Raw genomic sequence first — 13,236 nt, 5'->3', positions numbered from 1 at the left:
TCTGGCTTTAATAAATAAATAAATAATAAATAGAAAAAGAAAGAGACTAAAAATCAATAGAAAAGATCAATGAAACTAAAAGCTGGTTCTTTAAGAGGAACAAAAAATTGGTAAACCTTTATCTATATTCATCTATAAGAAGAGAGCACAAATAAAAACAGAAATGAAAAATGAGAAATTGTAACCAAACCCACAGATGTTAAAAGGATCATAAGAGAATACTGTGAATAATTATGCACCAATAAAATTGACAAATTCCTAGAAATACAAAATCTCCCAAGAATGAACCAGGAAGAAACAGCAAATATAAACAGACCAATTACCAGTAATGAAATTGAATCATAATTTTTAAAACTCCTCCAAAATAAAATTCCTGAACCAAATAGCTTCACAAATGAACTCTACTAAGCATTTAGAGAACACCTATCCTCATTTTTAAACGATTCCAAGAAACTGTATGAAAATAATGCTTTCAAACTCATTCTAGGAGGTAAGCATCACTCTCATATGAAAACAAGATAGTCACAAGGGAAAAAATTACAGACCAATATCACAGACGCACATAGAAGCAAACATCCTCAACAAAATATTAGCAACCTGAGTCTAACAATAAAAGAATCATACACCATGATCAAGTGGGATTTATTCTATGGATGCAAATCAGTATTTGCAAATCAATGTGATATGCCACACTGACAAACTGAAGAATGAAAATTGCATGATCATCCCAATATATGCAGAAAACTCTTGACAAAATTTAATATCCAATTATGATTTTTAAAAGATCCTCAATAAAGTGGATATAGAGGGAACATACCTAAACAAAGGTTACATATGGCAAGCCCACAGTTAAAACTATAATCAACAGTGAAACACTTCCTCTAAAATCAGGAACAAGTCAAGGATGTCCATTCTTAACACTTTGCATGTATGCATGCTAGGTTACTTCAGTCATGTCCGACTCTTTGTGACTCTAAGAGCCTGCCAGGCTCTTCTGTCCATGGGATTCTTTAGGCAAGAATACTGGAATGGGTTGCCACGACCTCCTCCAGGGGATCCTCCTGACCAAGGGATCCAGCCCAAGTCTCTTATGTCTCCTGATTGGCAGGCAGGTTCTTTACAGATAGCTGCACCTGGGAAGCCAAACATTCAACATAATATTAAGTATTAATACTAGCCACAGCAATCACACAATAAAAAGAAATGAATCCAAACTGGAAAGAATATAAACAATTTTTACAGATGACATGATACTGAAGATAGAAAATCCTAAAGACAGTATCAAAAAATGATTAGAAGTCAATGAATTCAGTAAACTTGCAGGATACAAAATCGATGTATAAAAATGCAAGATTTCTGTACATTGACAGTGAACTATCATAAAGAAATACTAAGAAAACAGTCTTACAAGTTGCATCAATAAGAATAAAATATCTAGGAATAAACCTAACTGGACTAAAAGACTGGTATTTGAAAAAAAAACTCTCAGACACTGATAAAAGAAACTGAAGATGACAAACAAATGGAAATATATACTGGGCTCATGAATTGGAAGAATTAATATCATTAAAATGACCATACTACCCAAGGCAATCTACAGATTCAATCTGCGTTTATCTCAAATAACCAATGACATTTTTCTAATTTTCCTAATGACAGAATTAGAACAAATAATTCTAAAATGTGTGCATGTGTGTCAAGTCACTTCAGTTGTGTCCAACTCTTTGCAACCGTATGGATTGGAGCCCCAAAGAGTCCTCTGTCCATGGGATTCTCTAGGCGATAAATGTGCATGGAAACACAAAAGACCCCAAGTAGCCAAAACGATCTTGAGGAAGAAGAGCAAAGCTGAAAGTATCACGCCCCCTAATTTCAAACTATGTTGCAAAGCCACAGTAATGAAAAGAGCATGGTACTCGCACTAAAACAGACACATAGATCAATCGAACAGAAATGGAAGCACAGAAATAAGTCCATGTGTACATGGGCAATTAATTTACAACAGTGGAGGCAAGAATATATATGGTAAATAGTCTCGTCAATAAATGGTGTTGAGAAAAGTGGACAGTTACATGCAAAAGAATGTAACTATCCATGGTGTGAGACACTTTCCTCACACCATGAGCAAACATAAATTCAAACTGGATTAAAGACTTAAGTGGAAGACCTGAAACCACTAACCATCTAGAAGAAAACATGGCAATACATACTTTGACCTTGACTTTGGCAAACTTTTTTTGATATGTCTCCTCAGTCAAGGGAAACAAACAAAAATCAATAAATGGGACTACATCAAGCTATAAAACTTTTGTACAACAAAGGAAACTATCAATAAAGCAAAAAAAAAAATCCATATACTAAGTGGAAGAAAATATTTGAAAATGAGATATATAATAAGAGGTTAATATCCAAAATATATAAAGAACTTCATACACTCAATATCAAAAACACAAACAGCTCAAGTTAAAAGGACAGAAGACCTGAACAGACATTTGTCCCAAGAAGATATCAGTTCAGTTCAGTTCAGTTCAGTTCAGTTACTCAGTCATGTCTGACTCTTTGCGACCCCATGAATCACAGCACGCCAGGCCTCCCTGTCCATCATCAACTCCCAGAGTTCACTCAGACTCACGTCCATCGAGTCAGTGATGCCATCCAGCCATCTCATCCTCTGTCGTCCCCTTCTCCTCCTGCCCCCAATCCCTCCCAGCATCAGAGTCTTTTCCAATGAGTCAACTCTTCGCATGATGTGGCCAAAGTACTGGAGTTTCAGCTTTAGCATCATTCCTTCCAAAGAAATCCCAGGGTTGATCTCCTTCAGAATGGACTGGCTGGATCTCCTTGCAGTCCAAGGGACTCTCAAGAGTCTTCTCCAACACCACAGTTCAAAAACATCAATTCTTCAGCGCTCAGCCTTCTTCACAGTCCAACTCTCACATCCATATGTGAAGATATATAGATAGCCAAAAGGTACATGAAAAAAATGCTTAACACCACGAAACTTAAGGAAAGTGCAAATCACACCACAATGAGATATCACCTTACACTTGTCAGAGGATGGCTATTATCAAAAAGACAGGTAACAAATATTGCTAAAGATGTAGAGAAAGGGGAACCCACAAGCACAATTTATGGGAATGTAAATTTGTGCAGCTACTATGGAAAAGAGTATGGAGGTTCCTCAAAAAACAAACAAACAAACAAACAAAAAAACAGACCTACCACATGATCCAGTAATCCTACTTCTGGATATTTTTCCAAAGAAAACAAAAACTGTAATTTCAAAAGATACATGTTCTCCCATACTTATTGCAAAATTATTTACAATAGCCAAGATACGGAAGTAACCTAAGCTCCCATATATAAATGAATGGAAAAAGATGTGGGAATATATATATATATATATATATATAAAATATTTATATATATATATATAAACAATGTCCTTGGTGGTCTAGTGGTTAAGACTTCACCTGCCAATGCAAGGGACATGAGTTCAATCCCTGGTGCAGGAAGACCCCACGTGCCTCAGGACAGCTAAGCCTGTGTGTCACAACTACTGAAGCCCACATGCCCTAGACCCATGCTCTACAGCAAGAGAAGCACCACAGCGAGACGCCTGCACCCCGCAACTAGAGAGTAGGCCCCGCTCGCCACAACTAGAGAAAGCCCTCGGGAGCAACAAAGACCCAGCACAACCAAAATTAACTTAAAAATTTTTTAAATAGAAAATTATGCCATTTTCAACAACATGAATGGACCTAGACTGTATTATGCTAAGTGAAATAAGTCAAAGAAAGACAAATTTGTGGAATCTAAAAATCAAAACAAATAAACATAACAAAATAGAACAGATACACAATACAGGTCTTTGCTGAGGGCAGGGTGTTGAGAGAAACACATGAGGGAGATTAAAGAGATAAACTTCCAGTTACAAAATAAATGAGTCATGGGGGTGAAAATGTACAGCATGGTGAATACAGTCAATAATACTGTACACCTTTGAATGGTGACAGGTGATAACTAGACACATCATGACGATCATTTTGTATTGTATAAAAGTATCAAATCTGTAAGTGTGCATTGGAACTAAATAGTCTTATTGGTCAGTTATACATCAATTTAAAGAATGTGTAGGGACTTCTTTGGTGGCCTAACATAGGAGATGCAAGTTTGATCCCTGGTCAGGGAGTTAAGATCTCACATGCCTTGGGGCAAAAAAAAACAAAACAAAACATAAAACAGAAGTAATGGCATGGGGAGGGAGGAGGGAAGGGGGTTCAGGATGGGGAACATGCGTATACCTGTGGTAGATTCATGTTGATGTATGGCAAAACCAATACAATATTGTAAAGTAATTAACCTCCAATTAAAATAAATTTATATTAAAAAAACAGAAGTAACATTGTAACAAAGTCAATAAATACTTTTAAAATGGTACACATAAAAAAATCTTATAACGAATATGTAGACACTGGGAGAAAATGTATCAAAATGTTAATGCTGGTTATCTCTGGGATTGAAGATTACTGCTGACTATTATTTCTTTACTGTACACTTTTATGCATTTTTTTATTTTCTGAAAGAAAAAACATGGATTGCTTGTAAAGTTCAAAAGAAAACATTATTAAAAAGGTAAAAAATGTTAAGAAGGTAAATCTCATGTTAAATGTTCTTACCACAATAAAAAATTAACAGTTAAACTACTAAAAACATACATACATACATAAAATGTTTGAGTTCTTACAGACTCAAGCTCAACATGTAGAAACCTTGGCAGAAGTTCTTCAGGAATTAAGACAAAAATCAAAAGAAAAACAGACTAGAACAAAGGAATCCCTACATAAGATCTGGCCATGCTATGACTTGTTTACTAGCATAATTAAAATATACCAGAAAAGAGATGTAAATAGAAAGAAGTAAAAAAAAAAAATCTTTAAAGAGTCAAAAAATTAGGAAGTCTACAAAATTTAGTACGTTTTTGTTTCAAGCCATCATTTCAGTTCCACATGAAGTTAAAGTCGAAAACAAAACAAAAAATTTAAAAATAACTAAACCATAAACAATCATGAAAGCATTGTGTAAGTTCACTTAGGACTCTGATCTGAAAATGTAGTTTAAAAACAGAAAACTTCAATGTAAATAAATATACAATATTTTAAACATACAACAAAACCAAGTGTACACGATTCACATGAAAATCAAGTTAAGGGTCATTTCCTCACAGATAAGAACTGATGCTTTTGAACTGTGGTGCTGGAGAATACTCTTGAGAGTCCCTTGGATTGCAAGGAGATCCAACGAGTCCATCCTAAAGGAGATCAACCCTGAATATTATTGGAAGGACTGATGCTGAAGCTGAAACTCCAATACTTTGGCCACCTGATGCAAAGAGCTGACTCATTGAAAAGACCCTGATGCTGGGGAAGATTGAAGGCAAGAGAAGAAGGGGACGCCAGAGGATGAGATGGTTGGATGGCACCACCCACTCAACGGATTTGAATTTGAGCAAACTCTGGAAGATAGTGAAGAACAGTGAAGCCTGGCATTCTGCAGTCCATGGGGTCACAAAGACTTGTGACCTAGCGACTAAACAACAAAAAAATTCAAGGAAATAAGCAAACTGAGAGTAAGAATTGGGTAGAGTTAGTTAAAAGAACAAAAGGCAGAAATCCAGATGAGACAACAAAAAGCAGTAACTCAGGGTATAAGTGCAGAGAAGGCAATGGCACCCCACTCCAGTACTCTTGCCTGGAAAATCCCATGGACAGAGGAGCCTGGTGGGCTGCAGTCCATGGGGTCGCTAGGAGTCGGGCACGACTGAGCTGCTTCACTTTCACTTTTCACTTTCATGCATTGGAGAAGGAAATGGCAACCCACTCCGGTGTTTTTGCCTGGAGGATCCCAGGGACGGGGGAGCCTGGTGGGCTGCCGTCTATGGGGTCACACAGAGTTGGACATGACTGAATTGACTTAGCAGTAGCAGCAGTAGCAGCAGGGTATAAGTGAGAAAAATAATTTCCTAAGGATGAGATGGCTGGATGGCATCACGGACTCGATGGACATGAGTCTGAGTGAACTCCGGGAGATGGTGATGAACAGGGAGGCCTGACATGCTGCGATTCATGGGGTCGCAAAGAGTTGGACATGACTGAGCGACTGAACTGAACTGAAGAACCCTTGCTGGCTTTCTGGGAAACAAAATACTCTCATAGGATATAAAGCTACAGTCATAGAGTACCACACAAAGAATGGAGTTTGATACTCAGACATCCTGAGTGGAGTACTTGTATAATTCCTGCCCAGGACAAGAACTTTTCAAATTAGAACTAACCTGAGCCTTTTAGTGCAAACAAGAAGGTATAGTGAACTGGAGAGAGCTAACGGAAGTAGGAAACTAAAACTTTTTTAAACCATTATTTAGACTTTCAACAAATTTGAAAAAACAAGTTTCCTGCTTTCTGAACCTTCGTGGATGTTTAAAAATCAAGAGGTACTTCATTCTTCAAATCCATTATTCTTCCCTTTAAATTGAGTTAGATTTCTTATAGACCTACCTTTTAAGAATATGAGAACCCTACCAACCTACATTCAGTTGATCTACCTGGAAAATTCACAATTGATTCAGGAATGATTAAAGAGAAAGAAAAACAATGAGTGGCTTATATATTTTAACTGGGAAAAAGAAGACAGAAAATTGACTTAGGGACAATCTGTACATTGAGCACTATAGCACAATACATAGAAAGTGATTAGAAGGAGAGAGAATTTGATGATAAGAAAAAAGGAAAGCAATATTTTTGCTATGTGACCAGAGAAAACGGAATCAAAACACCCAGGGGTCTTGGGTTTACTTTACTTGGGTTTATATTACTCTGTCTGAGGGTATGGAAAAGGCTGTTAACTGCCTACCCAAAATCTATTCTCCTTTTGTTGCAATAAACCACTATATTGTTGGGACAGCATAGAGTGCACTGCTATTTGCAGGCATGTTATTTAAGGCTTAGCAAGAATGGCTTAGAGAATTAACTTTCTTTGGTGAGAGGATTTCAGAAATCTGTTCAATACATAGCATTTTTATATATATATAAGGATATCAACAACCTAACAATAATAATTTGGGAAGTCCAAGCTTTATACAAAGCACTAGAAAAGGAAAGAAAGGCAGCCATAACCTTACTAGAATTATTCTTCTGTAGCTTTTAGCCTCCTTTGCTAGTATGACCTGTGGAACATAAACAGCAGTAACTGCGTGGAGCTTCTGGGGAAGCTCTTTAAACAGGGCTGACTAATTTAAAAGGCTTATCATTTTTCTTTTGCCCTTGCATCCTTGCAAAATACAGAAGTCATCACTAGAGCCCCTTTGTGATCATGGAATAATCTTTGAAAAGAAGAAGAAACAAAAGAGAAGTTAATGATGGAGAAACAAAAAGAAAGAAGTCTGGAGTCACACACCCCATTCAAGACTGGCTGATTCTAGCTTTCATATCAAGTGAAAGGAAAGCAATCTCCCTATCTTATTTAAACCACTGTTTTTTGACATTTCTTCTACTAGTAGATGCTTGCAATTCCCAACTGGCTGAGAGGGCTTATGGAGCTAGGCAAAAGTGTTCTGTTAGATTCTCATAGGCTCTTGAATATATTATGACAGGCAAGGTCTAAAGCAAATACCATTTATAATGAAAAGGAGTTAAACAACTCACCTTTAACATATGGAGCTTTTTTCTCCAAGTTAATAAAGTGTACCAAAATTTTTTAAAAAAACAAACTCATATCTCCAAATATACTTTTACATTTGGAGATGAAATGTGAGTAATGGTCTGAGTTTACAATAAACTAAACAAGCTTTGTTTTCTAAATCTTTTTTTTTAACTTTATTTTGTATTGGTGTATAACTGATTAACAATGTTGTGATAGTTTCAGGTGAACAGTGAAGAAACCCAGCTATTCATGCACATGTATCCATTCTTCCCCATGTATCCATTCTTCCCCAAACTCCCCTCCCACCCAGGCTGCCACATACCACTGAACAGAGTTCCATGTGCTATACAGGAGGCCCTTGTTAGTTATCCATATTAAGTATAGCAGTGTGTACATGTCCATCCCAAACTCCCCCAAGCTTTAAAACCTGATTCTAGACACCAGAAGGACAGGAAACAAAAAAAAATCTAGATAAATTAGATTTGATTAAAACTAAGTTTTATGTACCAAGAGTACTATCAAGAGAGTGAAAAGACAACCCACATAAGGGGAAAAATAATTGCAAATCATATCACTTATAAGCTATTAATTTCAGAATATAAAGAACTAAAACTCAACAATGGAAAACCAAACAACTCAATTTAAAAGTGTGAGAAGAAAAAATTGATATATCCACCAAGAAAAAAATTGGTATATCCACCCAGAAAAAATTGGTATATCCACCAAGATATACAAATGGCCAATAAGCACATGAAAAGATGTTCAGAATCACTAGTCATTAGGAGAACATAAAACCACAGTAAGATACTACTTCACACCCATTATAATATCTGTTGTTCAAAAAAAAAAATCAATTAACAAGGTTGATGAGGATGTGGAGAAATTGGAAAATCTGTGCACTGCTAATGGTAATGTAAAATGGCATAGCCATTGCAGAAAACAATATAGAGGGTCTTCAAAAGGTTAAACATAGAACTATTGTAAGATCCAGCAATTCCGCTTCCTGCTATATATCCAAAAGAACTGAAAGCAGTGACTCAGATATTTTCAGTATTCACAGGTGGAAACAAATCATTAACCCAAAGACAAACAAAGTGCTGTACACAAATGGAATGTTATTTTACCTTTAAAAAATGAAATTATGAAAATATGCTGCAAGATGGATAAACTTGGTAAGCATTATGCTGAGTGAACCAGATTTGATGGTTAATTTTTATGTGTCAACTTAACTGAGCTAAGGGCTGCCCAGAGATCTGTTGATACATTATTTCTGGGTATGTCTGTGGAAAAATTAGCATTTTAATCAGTAGACTGTGTAAGGAACTTCAGTTCAGTTCAGTTCAGTTCAGTTCAGTTACTCAGTCGTGTCCGACTCTTTGCGACCCCATGGACTGCAGCACACCAGGCTTCCCTGTCCATCACCAACTCCCGGAGCATACTCAAACTCATGTCCATTGAGTCGGTGATGCCATCCAACCATCTCATCCTCTGTCCTCCCCTTCTCCTCCTGCTGTGAATCTTTCCCAGCATCAGGGTCTTTTCAAATGAGTCGGCTCTTCACATCAGGTGGCCAAAATATTGCAGTTTCAGCTTCAGCATCAGTCCTTCCAATAATATTCAGGGTTGACCTCCTTAAGGATGGACTGGTTGGATCTCCTTGCAGTCAAAGGGACTCTCAAGAGTCTTCTCCATCACCACAGTTCAAAAGCATCAATTCTTTGGTGCTTAGCTTCCTTTATAGTCCAGTCCTTTACACTCATACAAGACTACTAGAAAAACCATAGCTTAGACTAGATGGACCTTTGTTGGCAAAGTAATGTCTCTGATTTTTAATATGCTGTCTAGGTTGGTCATAGCTTTTCTTCCAAGGAGCAAGAGTCTTTTAATTTCATGGCTGTAATGATCTGCAGTGATTTTGAAGCCCCTCAAAAGAGTCTGTCACTGAAGTAATGGGACTGGATGCCATGATCTTAGTTTTCTGAATGTTTAGCTTTAAGCCAACTTTTTCACCTTCCTCTTTTGCTTTCATCAAAGGCTCTTTAGTTCTTCTTCATTTTCTGCCAGAAGGGTGGTATCATCTACATATCTCAGATTATTGATATTTCTTCTGGCAATATTGATTCCAGCTTGTTCTTCATCCAGCCTGGCATTTCGAATGATGTTAAATAAGCATATAAGTTACATAAGCAGGGTGACAATATACATCCTTGATGTGCTCCTTTCCTGATTTGGAACCAGTCTGTTATTCCATGTACAGTTCTGTTGTTTTTTGACCTACATACAGATTACTCAAGAGGCAGGTCAGCTGGTCTGGTATTTCCATCTCCTTAAGAATTTTCCGCAGTTTGTTGTGATCTACACAGTCAAAGGTTTTGGCATAGTCCATAAAGCAGAAGTAGGTGTTTTTCTGGAACTCTTTTGCTTTTTCGATGATCCAGCGGATGTTGGAAATTTGATCTCTTCCTCTGCCTTTTCTAAATCCAGCTTGAACATCTGGAAGTTCATGATTCACGTACTGTTGAAGCTTCACTTGAAGAATTTTGAGCATTACTTTGCTAGCATGTGAGATAAGTGCAATTATGCAGTAGTTTGAACATTCTTTGGCATTGCCTTTCTTTGGGATTGGAATGAAAACTGACCTTTTCCAGTCCTGCGGCCACTGCTGAGTTTTCCAAATTTGCTGGCATGTTGAGTGCAACACTTTCACAGCATCATCTTTTAGGATTTGAAAGAGCTCAACTGGAATTCCATCACCTTTACTAGCTTTGTTCATTGTGATGCTTCCTAAGGCCCACTTGACTTTGGATTCTAGGATGTTTGGCTCTAGGTGAGTGATCACACCATCATGGTTATCTGGGTCCTGAAGATCCTTTTTGTATAGTTCTTCTGTGTATTCTTGCCACCTCTTCTTAATTGCTTCTGTTAGGTCCATACCATTTCTGTCCTTTTTTGAGCCCATCTTTGCATGAAATGCTCCCATTGTATCTCTAATTTTCCCAGAGAGATCTCTAGTCTTTCCCATTCTGTTGTTCTCTTCTACTTCTTTGCACTGATTGCTGAGGAAGGTTTCTTATCTCTCCTTGCTTTTCTTTGGAACATAGTCCTCCCCAATTTAGGTGAGATCATCCAATCCCTTGAAGGCCTAATAGAACAAGTGAAAGTGTTAGTCACTCAGTTGTATCTGATTCTTTGTCACCCCATGGATTGTAGCCCACCAGGCTCCTCTGTCCATGGGATTCTCTAGACAAGAATACTGGAGTGGGTTTCCATTCACTTCTCCAGGGGATCTTGCCAATCCAGGGATTAAACCTGGATCTCCTGCATTGCAGGCAGATTCTTTACCATCTGAGCCACCAGGGAAGCCCATAATAAAACAAAAGATATAGGAAAGATGAATTTACTATCTCAGCTTGAGAAGAGGTGTCTATCTCCTCCTGCCTTTAAACATGGATACTCCTGGTTCTCAGGCCTCAGACTGGAACGTATACCTCTGGCACCCCATGGCTCAGGCCTTTGGCCTTGAACTGAAATACACCACCAGCTTTCCTGGCTCTTCATCTTGTAGACAACAGATCATAGAATTTCTTAACCTTAACTGCATGAGTCAATTCCTATAATAAATCTCATTTTATGTGTCTGTATATATTCTATTGGTTCTGTTTCTCTGGACAACACTGATTAACACACTAATCAAATTCACAGAGTAGATTCGAGATTGCCAGAGGTTGGGTAGAGGGGAAATGAGAAGGCAGAGGGGGAAATAAGAAGATATTAATACATACAGAAATGCTGTTTGCGATGATGACAAAGTTCTGAAAACAGTAGTGATGGTTGTACAACATCATGAATATACTTAATGTCACTGAATTATACACTTAAAAATACTTTAAGTGGTAGCTTTTTTATTAAACATTTTAAAAAACTGGTTCTAATATGGATTAACTGTGAAACAAATGAAGTAAGTTAAACTTTCCAGAGTTACAGCTGAAAATACTACCCTGCCAGAACAATTAAGAATTAAATGAAATATAGGGTCGGATGCATGGAAGTTACCCAATTATAAACTTAAATGAGATAATGTGTAGAGAACTTAGCTCAGTACCTGAAACACTGTAAGCAGTTCTGAAAGTTAGCCAACCATGGCCACGGTAGGTAACAGAATCAGCAGCAGCAGTAATAGCAGCTATAGCAATAAAGGTATCAGATAATTCAAATGAGGGATAGGGCAGAATCCAGATATTCTATAATATGGGGGATTAGCTTTTAAGAAGCCATTTGCCAGTTAATGACAAAATCAATAGAAATATCAGAGGTATTAACCTTTGCTACCACATGACTGAATCTATGGACTATTCTGAACAGTGGTTTACAAGCCACTTATGTTGGTTTGTAAACTTGAAAAAACCTAAAAATCCCTGTTCACTGGACTCTGGCGGTTCAGACAGTAAAGAATCTACATGCAGTGCAGGAGACCTGGGTTTGATCCCTGGGTCGGGAGGTGGGGCACAGTGGTAAAGACTCTACCTGCCAATGCAGGAGACTCAAGAGATGCAAGTTCAATCCCTGGGTCGGGAAGATTCCATAGAGCAGACAATGGAACCCACTGCAATATTCTCGCCTAGGAAATTCCATGGACACTGGAGCCTGGCAGGCTACAGTTTATGGGGTTGTGAAGTCAGACAGATTGACTGAGTGCAACCCAAAATCCCTGCTTACTGAGTGTACAAGAACCCCTGTTCTAACTTGACCAAATGTTCTTAAAGAATATATTTGGCTTTTTACTGGCTTTTGGGGGTGGTTTGGTTTTTTTGTTTGTTTGTTTTTGAAGCACAGGGAGGTTTGAAAGTGAAAGTGAAGTTGCTCAGTCATGTCCAACTCTTAGCGACGCCATGGACTGTAGCCCACCAGGCTCCTCCATCCATGGGATTCTCCAGGAAGAACACTGGAGCGGGTTGCCTTCCCCTTCTTCAGGGGATCTTCCCGACCCAGGGATCGAATCCAGGTCTCCTGCATTGCAGGCAGATGCTTTACCCTCTGAGCCACCAGGGTTTAGTGGCTTACAAAAGCACCGGTTTATTATTTCACAATTCCTGTAGATAAGACTGACACGGCATGGTAGGATTCTCTTCTCTGGGTCTCACCAGGCTAAACTCAAAGTACAGTTGACCCATGAACACAGGGGAAAGAGGGTAGGGATACCAACATGCACCCTTCCTACTGCCTTGCAAGCAGTTAAAAATCCACATATAATTTTTCAGTCTGCCCTCCACACCCACGGAGAGAACCTATTTTTTTTTTTATTACAGTGGCTTGAAAGCAAGAAGAGAAAGTGACACTGAGCCATAACTGAAACTTAAACAACTGAATGATATGACCTAAATAACAGAAACTGTTTATGCTGGTGTTCACTAATTCAACATAATAATGTATGAGGACAGGTTGAGTTAAGCTGAAAGTAACCTACAGAAATAAATCAGTACTCATATAGGGGCATGGCAACCCACTCCAGCATCCTCACCTGGAGAATCCCATGGA

At 38.0% G+C, this 13,236-nt stretch overlaps 1 long non-coding RNA gene across 2 annotated transcripts in view; it reads right to left on the bottom strand.

Annotated features, from left to right (window-relative positions):
- Positions 1-625: 625 nt before the first annotated feature.
- Positions 626-13,236, bottom strand: part of LOC138442257 (uncharacterized) — a 46,226-nt gene continuing 33,615 nt past the window's right edge. For both annotated transcript variants that reach the window (XR_011257602.1, XR_011257603.1), the window contains one exon: positions 626-1,133. This is a non-coding gene — a long non-coding RNA (uncharacterized lncRNA). The remainder of the gene's footprint in view (positions 1,134-13,236) is intronic.

The sequence above is a fragment of the Ovis canadensis genome, chromosome 6 (assembly GCF_042477335.2).
Source record: "Ovis canadensis isolate MfBH-ARS-UI-01 breed Bighorn chromosome 6, ARS-UI_OviCan_v2, whole genome shotgun sequence".
Classification (NCBI taxonomy): domain Eukaryota; kingdom Metazoa; phylum Chordata; class Mammalia; order Artiodactyla; family Bovidae; genus Ovis; species Ovis canadensis.
This window is presented reverse-complemented; position numbering and strand designations above follow the sequence as displayed.